Below are 16,259 nucleotides of genomic sequence, written 5' to 3'. Positions count from 1 at the left end.
TTAAAATGAACTGTGAGCCGCCGTCCACAATGATAAGGATCTCAAGCACCCCCTTTTAGTTAAAAGGTAAGAGGTATCCCTTAACAAAACACAACAGTGTAGCTGTGTAAAGGGTAAAGAATACCATATTTATTTACTCTTTGAACAGTACACTTATAAGGATTTCTTATTCACTGTCATATATTTAGATGTTATACATTACTAATAAGTTTTGTATGCAGATCCAATTGTAATTAAAGTTATAAGTTAAGAAACCTCTACTAACATTCTGCTTTCATTAGTGCATTTGAAATAACTTCATTTGCAAACTTACAAAGCCTTCCAGAGAAAGCAATTTCCAAATACCTTGTGGAGACTTTACACAGAAATGATGTTAGCAACATGACATCTTAAATGCTGTTCATTATATCAGAAATCTTCCTGAATTTTGCCTAACAAGAGAGGAAAGTTAGCTTCTTATTTAAGCACCTGGGAGAAGGGGACTTGAGTTTGGTTTTTGTATTACCCTCTTCAGAAAAGATGCAACAAATCTATACTTGGCCTTAAAATAATAGAGGCACAAGATGAGACATATTAATGTATGCCATAAGAACACTGAGAATTTGAAAATTTAGCACATCTTCATTTCAAAGCCTTCAGTCTCATCTACTGGAAAGTGCCTCAGTATTGGCATCATTCTGAGAACAGGTGACAGCCAGTGCTATACCTTGTTCTCTCTCTTTTCAGTACCTTTCTCTCTAGTTCTAGTTTGTATCCCACCCCAAAGGCACAGAAAGTAAAATGCTACCTAGAAGTAGCAAGGTGGTAACAAGCAGTACAAATGTCCTACTACTCTTTTTCCAGAAGAGTTCTAGAGAGTGCTTTGCATGTATGTACCAGTGTATATCTATGGGTACATGTATACCAAGGTGTACGTGTGTTGTGTGCATTATTATATACATGTGTGTTAAATTACCCCCTCTCAGGTATGACTAAGTTAGTGTACAGCCCTGTGTTTGTGAGTGTACACAGGCTCTACAAGTGTGAGCATAGCCCTGTGTAAGATATGTGTGTTGATGACATTGCACACATTAGTGTGCACAGATTTATACACTTGTGTTAATGCACACAAGCTCTACATACAAACAAGTCTCGTGTTTGTGAGCACATGTGCATTGGTAGAAACTATACATAAGTGAGTATCTCTGGGGCACAAGTGTGCTAGCGTGTGCAAGTAGAGTGTGTACAGCTCCGTGGGAGTATGCAAGTGTGTGCTGCTAACAAGTACCTCTGTACTCCAAGGTTCTATACCAATAAATAAGTACCTCTATGTGTGTACTAGTTCTGCACGTAACCTTACATGGCTCTGGATGCACAGCTCCGTGCATCCGGCTGCTGTCTTACCTGAGAAGACAAACGTGTGTGTGTGTGTGAATGTGTATGTATCACTACTGAGCTCTACTAACCAGAGGAGCCCCTAACTCCCTGTGTACAATATGTAGAGTTCAACTTAGTTTATAACAGAAATACAAGCCAACCCATTCAAACTGCTGTTATTTATATTCTTACCTCGTGCCTTAATTTTGCGGTAGACTTGTTAGAACTTATAAATGTGTGAACTCATTCTCATATATTCATAGACTAACAAACAGTACTCCCCTGTTATTGTACTTTGTGAAAGACAAGTAAAAGCCTCACGACTACTCTAGGTGCTTTAGATAACTGTTAACATTTTGAACAGAGAATTTAAATTGTATTGGTCCTTAATATAACTGCCCTATGAAAATTACAAGTATCTGTTAAGGGGAGGAACAGTAGAAAACATTAAAATAATTCGCTTAAAACTGAAGTGTGAAAAATGCCATTCACTTGTGTTAAAATTTTAGAAGTTTAATAGCAATGAAAATAGTAATAAAAATTAGGATAACAAGAGACAATAAAAAGCAAAGAATTACAGGCGTCCAGGTGCCTTGCACTCTGCCACAAAGCACACCTTGCTAACAAAGCATTACCCCTTAAAAGCAATAGCCTATTGCATATTCATATATCTCATACATGATTCAAACATTCTTTTCAAACTAGGGTGTTTCTGCTTAATTTTAGCTTCCCCCCCCCCCCCCCCCCATCTTGTAAATTAATTTTCTTGGCTGCTTGAAGTCTGAGCGTTCCCGATAAGGAGGCAATAATTCTTTTCTTGGAATCTTGGTGTCTTGTTGCTGTTATCTCTATCCAAATAGGATAATGTGAAGAATTTCTTGATTATCTTTTCCATTTCTTGCACTAGTTACAAAAAGTATCTTACATCACATAGTTTCTATTTTATTATTATGCTATAGCCTAAAAACTATATTTACCACACTACTTAAAAGAGATTAATACAGCACTTTCCAACATAACACATATAGTATTCATTTTAACATTTGCAAAGAGCCAATCATATAATATGCATTTTTCACATGAAGTATAGTGAGAACCAGAGGGCAAGACCAGGTTGGCCCCTGTATTCACCACCAAGAAGATTATAATAACCCTGCTGCAGGCAGCAACCCTGTAGGCATGGTAGGTGGGGGTAAAAGCCATACTGGACCTCTGTTCACAAACTCCACCAATCATTTTGCTTAAAACCCTTTTCCACTGTCTTTACCCACATCAACACATGCTATTAAAAATGAATTAATTACTCGAGCCAAATAAATTATAAAATAGAAAAGGGGGGTTTGTTATAGATGGATAATGAGATGATTGGCTCTCACAATTAAGGGATAAATATTGTGTGAATATTAAGAGAAGCTTTAGTGATGTATAGTTATGTTGTTGTAGTTTAGATGTCCTCTATTCTCTCCATAGTTCCCTTTTCCATCCCCCTCTGTATTGTTGCCATCAGACAGCCTGGGTTGTCTAGGACAGGTAGAAAGAAGGCGTGCACATGTGCCTCTTACATGGAGCAGTTGGGAATGGAAAAGTTTGTTGCTAAGGGGGTGCGGCATGACAACACCTGACCCTCCAATCAAGTTACAAGAAAGCCGTCTCCACCAATAAACAGCAAAGAAGAGCTGACTGACAGACTTTGGGAGGGGCCAAGGTTGGCTGATGCAACCCCCAGGGGTATAAAAGACTGAGCATCCATCTTGAAGACAAACCAGCCAGGTGGTAAGCTGTTGCGGTGTGAATTCATGGTTTCCCCAGAACCCCGGTTTTCTCCCCTGAAGGTGTCCTCCCAGGTGTGACAATCATTCTTTCTTTCCCTACCCTGACCCCTGCTGAGCACTGTCTGTCACTCCTGGCATTCCAGAAGTGTGTCGAGTGATTGGCAGATTCAAAGGATGCCCTCCACCCCTGGGGGGGCATTGGGCCATCCAGGTGTCCTTTGTCCCTTGAGACCTCCTCTCCTGTGCCTGGTTGGTGGGCTCCCTATCCCTTCCCCCCTCCCCTCCCCGAGGTAAAAGAGAGGGGAACCGCGCGGTCCGAAGAGTTCTGATGGAGCAGTGACTGAATTCGGAGTTCTGTTTGGAGCCATTGCTACATTCAGAGGCCTGCGGGCCAGAATAAAAGCTCTGGATTAAAACCCTCCATCAGAACCGACTCCTTTCCTTCACCATCGCCTTAAAGGATTCTCCGACAGCAGGAAACATGAGGAACAGACCCTCTGCGAGAGGAAGCTCCATCCTGCCACCACCTGAACTCCAGCATGTCTGGGCTTGTCTCCATGCGCCCAGCTGCGACATCCAGCTAGCCAAAGGTGTCTCTGGGGTGAAACACCACAGTTGCTGCCATTTGGTCCAGCAGCAGGGGCCAGACAAGCCAGGGCACGTCCCGTTCTCTATATTGGAGCCACCAATAGTAAGCAGCCACAAAGGCAGTTCCCAGTGGTGCAACTTTTTCCTTATTTAGTCCTTTTGTTGTATTTTTGTTAAGGTTTAATAAACCTTTTAAAATTTTTGAAGTGCGCAGTTGTCTCTCATATGGTATAAGCTCAGCCTTATTTCCCAATTAGGTGTGATTCCTTGTACATTCCTTGGATCATTTGGGTCTTCCCAAACCATTACCACCTAGTCCCTGTTTGAGAGTCAATTTGGTATCACCCGGTTTAGGTGTGATAGTCCATTCCTCAGTTTCCTTCACAAGTCCTTTGATTCTGCTGGCATGAATCCACCCTCTTTCCCTGGTTCAGATTGCTGCCTCAGTAGTACCTGAAAAGGACTTCTTAATAGCACAGGGACAGTGACAAAAGGAAGACAATACTTCATCAGCATTTGCCATCAGCATTCCCCAAAACTTTCTGGATTTAGCAAAAAGCTTTTTTCCACAGGCGCCTCTGTTTCTTGTATCCAGCTGTACTAACAGCTGCAGAGGCAAATTCTTCTTTCTGTGAGCCATAATTAGTTAAACAAGAAAGGCCAGGCCGATTTTGACACAAAATGAATCACATCTATTGCTTTTTACCCTCTGGGCAATATTTAACTGTTTTAGCATCACATACCCATTCCTCAGAACAAAAGCCCCCCCGTCCTAACAGCAAGAAAAAAGAAAAGAAAGAAACAGAAAGAAAAAAGAAATCTTGCTTTAAAAATAAACAACTTTGTGAGGTTTGGAGAGCCAGTGAAAGATTAAGGCTATCTCTGCCTTGGTCTTATCTCTCACTCTGGCCCCTCTCCCTCTTTTTACAGCAGCGCTTTCAACGCTGTCCCTCACCCTTCCCCTGCTGCCGCCACTGCACCGCAGTGGCCCTGGCTCGCTCCGGGAGCAGGGGATAAAAACCCGCAGACAGCCACCTGCGTGGGGACCCTGGGGGTGTGCCTTGCCTCCCTTTCGCCCTCTCTTTCTCTCTTTCTCCCTTAACCCACTTGCCGGGGCCGAGGCTGCCATCCTGGACTCGGGACCCTGGCAGGCTGAGAGCCACCCCCTGGCAGCTCCGCCACTGAGCCAGCCCCCTCCTCAGCGGCAAACCCACGCGATCCACACCCAGCACCGCCACCGGGCCAGTGAGCACATCCGGTCACCCCACACCCTCCAGGACCCTGGCACAACCAAGCCAGCTCCCAACCCCCAGCGGCACCCCACGCAAACCGCACCGCCTCCACGGGGTGGGGGGGGGGAAATTGGGAGGTGCTGCGCCAGGCCACCCCCACAAGTCAGCCCCTGCCGCAGCCCTCCCAAGACCTTGCGGCTCGCTGAGAGCAACCAAACACCTCCTAAACTCGACAACCTTTAACCTAGTGCCCCCAGGTGCTCTTATAATTCTTTTTTCTTTTGTAGGTGTTATAGATACATATTATAATATTGTTTTTTTGCAAATATTAAAATGGATTTTATATGTGTGGTGCTAAAGTAACTTTTTTTATAAAGATATAGTTTGTATTTCTGCTGTTAATTAAGTTTAGACATAGTCATGTGACGCTGTGCCACTCCTTGTGTCCACTCGGAGACTCCCGGCTTGCTCCGGCACAGCGGACGGCAGGAGACACTCTCCCGTGCCTCGGGAGGTCAGGAGGGTGGCTAAGGCTTTTGGCCTTGTGGGGTGAGATGGTTGCGACGATGGCGGAAGTAAGGAGTAGACTCCAGTTGGGGGTAAAGTCCAGGTTTATTAAGGAGAGCTCCGAAGAGATCCACAACCCAGGGGAACCAGCCGACTGAAGCCCTGGACTGGGCTGTGCAGCACAATATAAACGGGGGTGGAAACAGGGAAGGAGATCACCCACCCACCAATGGGAATGTTCGGGGGAGTGGAAGGTGGGGAGACAGACACATGGAGAATTCAATAGGGGAGGTGGGAAGGAGGGACCCCTGGCCCCCATCCAATCACTCGGCGCCCTTTGTGGAAGGTTCTGGATGAGTGGGATGGGGAGTCGAGTGATGGACAAGGCACCAGGGAGGGGACAGGGGAATGATCCAGTGAACTGGGGGGAGATTGACATCAAGGAAGGAGGAGGAGATTGACATACGAGGAAAGGGGTAGCTCAGGGTAAAACCATGGAGGAAATGGGGGGTAAAGGGATGAAACAGAACTGGTACAAAACATAAAACTTAAAACCACAATACAACAGTCGGGAAATAGCTATGCTTGTGTTAAAATGCCTGCTTGGATGGGATAACATCCAATGAACATAGGATGAGGACACCTGCTACAGATATGCCAACTGTCAACACTCACTGTCTGAAGAAAGTATGGACCAAGGCCCAAACTGGAAGCAATAAGGAGAAGGAGCCAAAACCACAGCCAAGAAACACGCATGCTCGAAAAAGGTGGACCCAAGGAGGGGTCATGTAAAATAGTTCCTGGAAAATGTAAATTAGTTTATGTATATGCATAAGGTTCTATGAATATGCAACAGACTGATGTAATGGGAAAGGTATTTAAGGGATATCCCCATGTGTGCTCTTGGCTGAGTGCCAACATGCACCTGGCCGTAATCTTTGCTTTACTGTCTTTTGTCTCCTATTGTCCTTTATTAAACTTTTTAAATTTTCACAGGAGAGTGAACGTGTTTTTCAACTCTCCTGGGATTAACACCTCGCCTCCGAGGCCCCAGAGGACGCAGACCAGGGGGCGCACCCCGCCCCAGTTTGGCGGCCTGGCTCACTTCTTCTAGCGTGGATCGGTGGTTGCAGGTAGAACACCGGGTGGACAAAAGGAGACACATAAAGCAAAGAAAAGGGAAAAAGGCTCCCTAAGCCGCGTGTCACGATCCGCCCATGGGGCAAAGGAATCGTGATGGTTCTTTTCACCGATCCCAAAAGTGCAAAAAGGCAAACAGCAGGGGACTATCAGTTAATCACAACAAATGGACCTTTATTAGGGGCCAAAACAGTAAATGTGATAGTGGGGATCAGAAAGGAGATAAAAGGATAGAGAGAGAGAGAAAAGAGGGGGATGGGAATAGCAACCAACACAGGCGAGATCCTCACTGGTCCGGACAATGGGGATCCGTCTTGTCGTGTCAGGGAGAGTCTTCGAAGTTCTGGTCAACTCAGGGGTCCAGTTATAGTCCACTGAGAAAAAAAAGGGGAACATGCAGGACAATGAGAGTCTATTGAAGTTGCTGAGGGGGGAACAGGTGAGTCCACTGAAACCACCAAGGCAGGATGAACACAATGAAGAATAAGTCCATTGGAGCTACTGAAGGAGAACAGGTCACATCATTAGTGGTCATACCATCCTTTTCCCCACTCCCTGTGGTAGGAGTCTCAGTCTCAGTCCTTGGGAGGGGGGTTTTTCGATCTCTGTCTGTCATGGTGGTAACAAGGCAGATGAGGGGTCTTCAGTGAGAGACCATGGGAGTCACCCCAAAAGTTCATTTGGCTTAAAGGTGGGGAAACCATTGTAGTGGGCAGGTATCTCAGCAGGCCGTTCCTTGCTGGGTCTATACCAGGTCCTTGCCAATTCCTTGCCAAGTCCTTGCCAGGTCTTGTTCGGAACAGCTAGCGTGACGGTACAGCAACTGCACCTGCAATGTCATCTTCTCCAAGCCGGAACTGCAGTGGGGGATGGGTTCCCCTTCGTGGCAATCGGGAGGCAAAAAGAAAATGAGGGGGGCTTCGGACTGCCTCTTATACCACCCAGTGACTGACGATTGCCCTCAGGAGATCTTCATCAGCAGGGTTTTGTGGTGTCGTTGTGAAGTCTTCAAGACTTGTCAAGTGTTGGCAGCACATCCTGGGGAAAAGAAAAAGAGAAAAAGGAGGGGAAAGGAAAACAGGGAAAACCGAAACAATAAACAATGAACAGATCTAAATCAATAAACAAATATAATTGGACAATAAGCAAAAATACAATCAGTATTAATTTGAAACAACAATAAATAAGTATAATAAATATTAATTAAACAATAAATTGATTAAATAATAAACCAATATAATCAATATTAATCAAAACAATTTTCTAATCAATAAACAATAATAATTCAAAACAGTTTTTTTCAAGTGATTAGAACAAATCATAAAAGGGAAAAGAAAATTACGTCAAAACATATCTTCTAATCTTGTAATTGCCTTGTGTCTACAGTCTTGGGGATGTCTATAGTGTAAAGGACGTCGGCCAAGTTCTGTGCATTAATTATAGGAATTCTGCTGGATTGAGGGCTAAACATGCCAAAGAGCATCCAGGTTGAACAAAATTCTGCCGGATTGAAGATATGCCCAAGAACATCTGGGGTTGGCCAATAATATTTTGAGATTTTATAATACCTGTGGGTGGATATCAACAAGTGACTTGAGAACAAATGTTCCTTAATTCTGTGTTGTCCTGTTGTGAGTAATAGTGAGTGAGACAGACATAATAAAGAAATAAAAGTGAGTTTGAATGGAGGAAAGTATATGTAATGTATGTTGTTGATTTTAGGCTTGACATTACTTTCTGGAAGGAGGTGTTTTACATTTTGTTGTGGGGAGTGGGTGGTTTTCTGTGTTGTGGGGTGTGGGTGAAATTCGAGTGGTTAGGAAGTAGGAAACAGGCTAGGGCCAAACAGTACCTTGAAAAGAAAATGAAATTAAAAAAAAAAAAAAAAAGGGACAGAGAACTAGTAAGTCGGGTTCTGGGAAAGGAGGGAGTAAAAGGGTGCCAGCAGATATACCCCAAGATAGTCCCCTGAGAATGATGTTAGCTAACTGGGATATTGAGCCTTGTACAAGAAAAAAGGATAAAGTAAAAATGATTCAGTATTGTATGATAGAATGGACAAAAAAGGAAATAAGACCCGACCATGTTTATTGGCCTAGATATGGTTCCTTTGAGGGTTGGATTTGCCAAGCCTTAAACAGGTTTGTAAATTCTAAAGAACCATTTAATCCAGAAGAGGGAGAATATGCTGCATGCTGAACAGGAGACATGGAACCCCTGGGAATAAAAGTTTTTAAAATAGCATGCCGCAGTGTCCACCAAGAGTCTTCTTGGTGCTTCCCTGCTAGCTCTGACACAGTGGCTGTGGGGGACACCCTTCCGTGCTCAGGAGTGCGGAAGAGAGGCTAAGGGTTATGAGCCCTTTCCTTGGAAGGCACTGTCGGCGATGGTGAGGGAACCGGGAGGAGACAATCCAGGTTGTATAAATCCAAGGTTTATTGGTAGCTCCGGGGAGCTCCTGGCCTCAACGGTACAATGCTGGAAAGCCCCCGAGGAGACCGGAGCAGCCCCTTTTCTTAGGGGGTGGAAACAAGGGAGGGGTTTGGCTATCCACCAACAGGGGGATAGAGGGGAGTGGGACATGAAGTAATTGACAAGCAGGAAAACATATTAGGGAGCTCAGGAGGGGGGGACCCCTGGCCCTTGGCCAATGACTCAATGCCCTTTGTGGAAGCTTCTAGAGAGAGGGGCTGGAGAGTCGAGTGACAGACAAGGTGCCAGGGAGGGGATATGGGGATTGACATTTAGGGAAGGGGAGACAACTTGAGATGAAACCATAAACAAGGGAAAAACAGGGACAAACCAAATAACACAATATAACAATAGCAGAAACCCCAAAAACAGAGCAAGAAGAAAAAGTGGAAGAAAAGGGCTGGGACCCCTTGGAAATGTTACCTCCCCCATTCCCACTAGTTCCCCAAGCTCAGGATCTTCCGGCCGCCCCAGTCCCAGCCACGCCAGGGTTCCTGCCTGCGCCGGCTCCTGTCACCTCTCTTGCGGCCGCTCTGTCCACGCCGACACCAGCCGTGCTGGACACCACTGCTCCGGCTGCCATGGACCTGGTGCACACCATCCATGTCCCGGTTTGGTTTCCACTGGAAGACTCTGCCCCTTTGGCGGTTCCGGCTACGGTCTCTGCCTCTGCCCCCCTCCTCTGAGAGGATTCAGCCTCGGTGATGACTCCCGCCCCAACCCTGCGGCGTTAGCTTTCATTGTCCCTGGCTGCACGCAGCTCTTGGGAGCCCAGCTGTGGCGTAGCTTCCATGTGCTGCCGGGGTTTTCTGCCGCGGGTTCCCAGACACGGCTCCGTGTCTCGGGCACATGGGCTGGCCAGCCACTGTTGCCGTGCGCTAGGGATCTGGTAAAAAAGTAAGGAATTTGTCCATTTACTCCGTGCTTGGCAGGAACGGTTTTTGGTCATGTGGCGCAGTTGGATGGAAAGACGCAACCGCTCCCGGCACTCGCATGGGAGAAAATGGTGCCTGGGTGCCGGCAGGGTAGGATTTTATGGGGGGGTGGGGCGAGAGGATCCACAGCCTGCCGTCCAATAGGGGCGGCTGCCGTGGTGGTGATGCCAGCAACAGAGACCAACCAGAGAACCCCGCAGGGGCGGGCACCGAACCTCGGACTGAGTAGGATCGTGTGGATTGGGGTGGCAGGCACGGGGTTTCCCAGGGCCAGACGGGGGAGTGGTTACAGGAGCGGCAGAGGGGGAAAATCCAACGGCAGGCAGCATGGGGCCAGAAACTGCGGGGGTGGGGGGGGAAGCGACACAGGGGAAGCGCGGGGGTACACAGGACTCGGCTAGCTAACACAAATAAGAACCCCTAAAACCCAATCCCAGGATGCAACACAACCCCCTTTCTCTGGCAGCCCCATCAACCCCCATCCAGGCCGCCATTCCCTGGGTAATGACAGCTCCTGCTGTTCAAGGGAACTCCCTCCTTAAAGGAGGGCTACTGTTATAGGTAAAAATTGACTCAGCCGAATTAAAAAGGGAAAAAAATAATTTTTATTATAAAGATCAAATTCTATCTGAGCCAGCCACAAAAGAGGACAGTGCTGAGCCCGGGATCGGCACTGGGTGAGACACGAGTTCAACCACTCTGGCAGAGGGTCTCTCCTATGCTCCACACCACCAGTCCTGCACAAGCAGTTTTTATACAGTTTATTTTGCTCGAGGCCGGGATTTTGGTGATCAGCCTTTTCTTTCTATTCAAAGTCCCACATATTCATAAAGTCTTTTTTCTCTGTGCCGGGTTGAACAATCTGAGGTCCGGGAAGTGATGTACATCGATGATAGAGTTACGGGAACCCTGCATTGAGATGTATCTTTCGGTGGTTCCAGTGATCCTAAACTCGGGTAGTTGTCTGGATGATCATCACCTGGGAGTTCCTAGATCATCTTGAGTAACGACCCATCTCCCAGCGAGCAACATGTATTAACTTGTAAATGAAGCCTTATCGGCAATGGTTTCGACATACATGAGACAGCCTTCCCCCTCCTTCTGCCCTGGCTCCCTTGCTTTGAGTCTATATTTTTGTCATATAAAAACTCCTATCTATATATTACTCTATAGGCATGAATTATGCCTATTACACATAACAGCTACCATACCAAAATACAAGAAGCTCAGTTAAAAAGCAGCTTAATAATCTCTCCCCTGACACTTCCCCAAAGCAAGGGGAAAAAGTTGTAAAGAATAAAGAACAAAAGGATTGGGATCAAGAGGTTAGTTTCTTTCCATTACGAGAAATACCAGTGGGTGGAGTCCAAGGGGGGGACAGGATTTGTAAACGCTCCCCTGACTTCTTCAGAAGTCAGAAATTTTAAAAAGGAAATTAAAGGATTATTGGAAGATCCCATAGGTACAGCTGAACAGTTAGATCAATTCTTAGGTCCCAATATTTTTACTTGGGAAGAAATGCAGTCAATAATGAAAGAAAAGGCAAATTATTAGAGCCGCTGGAATGAGCATTTGGGAAAGGGAGAATTAACAAGGTCTACCAGGGGACCAGAGAATGTCAATTGCATGTCCTAACTGAAATCAAAATGGAGAGGCTGGGCAGGGACATATGAATGATTATCGTAATCTGATAATCAGAGGAATAAAAGAGCCAGCACCCTGAGGGCAAAATGTTAAAAGGGCCTTTGAGGGACAACCAGGAAAAGAAGAAACCCCAACTGAGTGGTTATAGAGGCTCTGAAAGAATATGAAACAATACTCCAGAATAGACCCTGAGACTATAGCAGGGCAAGCCCTATTGCAAGTTAATTTTGTCACTCATGCCTGGCCAGATATTCAAAAAAAGCTGGAAAAATGGAGGACTGGCATGATAAACTCTTAAATGATCTATTAAAAGAAGCACAAAGCGTTTATGTACGGAGAGATGAAGAAAAAGCCAAAGTGGATGCAAAGATTATGATAGCCACAATGCAACAAAGTAATTTCCAGAGGAATCTAAATCCCCTAAGTACCACCCCCAAATATTCGGGTTTTAAAGAAAGGGAAAAGGGAAGAAATAGAATCCTGGCACAATCAAAATTCCAGGAGCAATCTAGAATTGCCTGCTATTATTGTGGGGAAGAAGGGCACTATAAGAGGGAATGCCCTCACCTAAAAAAGGATCTGAAAATTTTCCAAGAGATACACCCAGAAGAGGAATAGGGAGGTCATGGGCTCTATTTTCTGGGAGACAAATACCATCTAGAGCCTTTGATAACTTTAAAAGTGGGCCCCCAAGAGGAGGAATTAGAATTTATAGTTGATACTGGGGCACAGAGAACTTGTGTGGTAAATATCCCTAAGGGATGTGATATCAGTAATGACACTGTGAAGGTAACAGGAGCAAAAGGAGAGGGGTTTAAAGTCCCTGTCATCAAAAATGTGGTAATTGAAGGGGAAACTAGAATAGGGATGGGAGATGTCCTATTAGTTCCTGGAGCAGGCAGCAACTTATTGGGGAGAGACTTAGAGTTGCAACTAGGAATAGGGGTCATACCAGAAAAAGGAAAGATGACAGTTAAAGTGTTAAGGCTGGGCCAAGAAGAGGAAAAGATAAACAAAGAAGTTTGGGCTGGGGAAGGAACTGGCAGGGGCTGAATATTGACCCCATAAGGGTCACGACTGAGAGAGAAGAATGTCCCATATGTGTCCGTCAGTACCTGATATCCTTAGAAGAAAAAGAAGGCTTAAAGCTGGTAATAGAAGAATTGATAAAGGATGGGACATTGGAACCTTGTATGTCTCCTCATAATACCCCTATTCTTCCAGTAAAAAAATCAGACGGGAATTATATATTAGTGCAGGACCTAAGGGAAGTTAACAAGAGAACTCAGACCCTTTACTCCAGTGGTACCCAATCCCTATACTCTTTTAAGTAAAGTCCCACCCCAGCATCAGTGGTTTAGTGTGATGGATCTTAAAGATGCTTTTTGGTCATGCCCATTGGCAGAGGAAAGTTGAAATATTTTTGCCTTTGAATGGGAGGATCCGAATACTGGGAGAAAACAGCAACTAAGATGGACAAAGTTACCACAGGGATTTACGGAATCTCCAAACTTATTTGGACAAGCTTTAGAAGAAATATTTCAAACTTTCCCTGTTGCCGCAGGCCCCCAGCCGGGTAATAATTAGCACTGACTCCATGATTCAGAAGGCTGATCAATTGCTTTATTATTATATCTTATAGTATATTATATTATACGTCTAATACACTATATTAGATTAGCAAGAGCTCTCACCATCTACTTACTGGAAAACTTGTGACTCTCTCTCCTGAGAGTCCCGACACAGCTGTGGGTCTGATTGGTCATTGAATCCAAACACCATCACCAGAATCCAATCAAGCAATCACCTTGGGTAAACAATCTTCTGAACACATTCCACATGGGCACAACACATGAACAGAGATAATAATTGTTTTGATTCTTCCTCTTAACTTTCCCAGGCTGAAGCCTGAGAGAATTCTCTCTGTTCTCTCTTCAACTGAACTGAGAGCTTCCATATTTCCCCACTCCTCCTGGGATACATATTACTCAATAAGTGGATGATCTTTTATTATCAGGAGAAGCTGAAGTTGAAGTAAGGGAGGCTACTATAAAACTTTTGAATTTTCTAGGGGAAAAAGGATTAAGAGTATCAAAAGGGAAGCTACAATTTGTGGAACCAGAAGTAAAATATCTCGGCCACTTAAGCAAAGGCAGCTGAAAGCTGGATCTTGAGAGGGTTGCAGGGATTTTCTCTCTTCCCCCTCCCTCTACAAAGAAGGAGGTCAGAAGGCTACTTGGATTATTAGGATATTGTAGATTATGGATAGAAGGGTATACACAGGCAGCAAAATTTTTATATGAAAAATTGACGGAGGGAGATGTGAATGTGGAAGGTGGAGTAGCTCATGGAGTTTTAGTCCAAAAATGGGGGGAGGGAATAAAAGGACCAATAGCATATTTATCAAAATTGTTGGATCCAGTGAGCCATGGCTGGCCAGTTTGTATTCAGGCTATAGCAGCTACTGCTATTTTGGTGGAGGAAATCTGTAAACTTACTTTTGGAAGTAAACTAATTGTGTATACACCTCATGCACTCTGAAATGTGTTAAATCTAAAAGCTGAGAAATGGTTAACAGATTCTAGGATATTAAAATATGAAGCTATTTTGATAAACAGTGATGACTTGACACTAGAAATAAACAAAAGTTTGAATCCAGCACATTTTTTATATGGGGAACCAAAAAAAAAATTAACACATAATTGTTTAGAAATTATCCAATACCAAACTAAAGTTCAGGAGGATCTAGCAGAGCGAGCCCTTCCAGAAGGGGAAAGAATATGTGTTGTTGGTTCATCCAGATGCATACAAGGAAAAAGAATGTCAGGATATGCTTTGGTTGATGGGCAAAGGATGCAGACCATCAAAAAAGGAAAATTACCTTCAAATTAGTCAGCTCGGTCTTGTGAATTATATGCTCTAAAAAGAGCACTGGAATATTTAGCACACAAGAAAGGAACCATATATACTGATTCAAAGTATGCTTTTGGGGTAGTACACACCTTTGGGAAAACTTGGGAAGAAAGAGGGTTACTGAACTCAAAAGGAAAGGGACTGATACATGAGGGACTCATTTTGGAGGTTTTAGAGGTGTTAAAATGGCCTGAAGAAATAGCTGTAGTACATGTTAAAGGACACCAAAGGGGAATGACTTTAGAAATAAGAGGAAATAATTTGGCAGATCAAGAGGCTAGAGATGCAGCAGAATATGGGACCAAAAGGGTTATGTTAATTATGACCCCAGATAAGGAAGAATTGTAAGTTCCAAAGTTTAGTGAGACAGAGGAAAGAGAGATAAGTAGGATAGGGGGAGGGAAAGATCGGTTAGGGAAATGGAAACTCCTCCCTGATGGGAGACAATTTTATGTAATAAGCCACTTACAAGGAAAATATTAGAAGACATGCATCAAAAAACTCATTGGGGTACTCAAGCTCTGTGTGATCACTTTCTAAGGAACTATGGGTATATTGGAATTTTTGGATTGGCAAAACAAGTAACCAAAAGGTGTATAATTTGTCAAAAGATACATAAAAAGGTAATGAGGAAAATAACATTTGGAGGCCGTGAGTTAGATCTTTGACAATTTCAAAGTATCCAAGTGGACTTTACTGAACTTCCCCAAGTACAGAGATGGAAATTTTTATTAGTAATAATAGACCATCTAACTCATTGGGTGGGAGCTATTCCTACTGTCACGTCCACAGCCAATGTAGTATGTAAAACTGGTTTTGAACAAATTATTCCCAGGTATGGAATGGTTAATAGGATAGACTCAGATAGAGGAACATATTTTACGTCAAAAATCTTACAGCAAATAACTCAAGCCTTGGGAATAAAATGGGAATTACATACCCCATAGCGTCCACAGAGTTCGGGCCAGGTAGAGAGGATGAACCAGACGTTAAAGAGGACTTTAACAGAATTAATGATTGCAACTCAAATGTCATGGGTAAAATGCCTACTTTTGGCTCTATTGAGGGTCCGAACACAACCCAGGTGAAACCTGGGAGTGTCACCCTATGAGATGATGTTCGGATTACCCTTTCTGACCACCCAACATGAAACTGCTACTTATGAAGTAGGGTGTTAGAAAATATGTCACCACAATTGCAAAAACCCTTGAAAATGTGAGGTTGAAAGGGATAATCCCTCAAACCACATCTTTAGAATTTAAAATCCATAATATCCATCCAGGGGAATGGGTACTAGTGGAAATGTGGAAAGAATAATCTTCAACTCCACAATGGGAAGGTCCTTTTCAGGTACTACTGGCGACTGAGGCAGCGATCCAGACTAGGGAACGAGGGTGGATCCACACCAGCAGAATCAAAGGACCTGTGGAAGAGCCTAAGGAGTGGACGATAACATCTAAACCGGGTGATACCAAACTGATTTTTAACCGGGGACCAGGTGGTAATGAACTGGGAAGACCCAAATGATCCAAGGAATGCACAAAGAATTACACCTAATTGGGAAATAAGACCAAGCTTATATCAGTGGTTTCAAGTACCACCTGGACAAGTCCTGAGATGCCTCTCATACCCTCCTTGGGGAGGAATACTTCCACTTCAAACAGGAGGATCAGGACTGTTTAGGTCAGAGAGCTCTTGTA

This window comes from Vidua chalybeata, chromosome W (genome assembly GCF_026979565.1).
Source record: "Vidua chalybeata isolate OUT-0048 chromosome W, bVidCha1 merged haplotype, whole genome shotgun sequence".
Lineage (NCBI taxonomy): Eukaryota > Metazoa > Chordata > Aves > Passeriformes > Viduidae > Vidua > Vidua chalybeata.
This window is presented reverse-complemented; position numbering follows the sequence as displayed.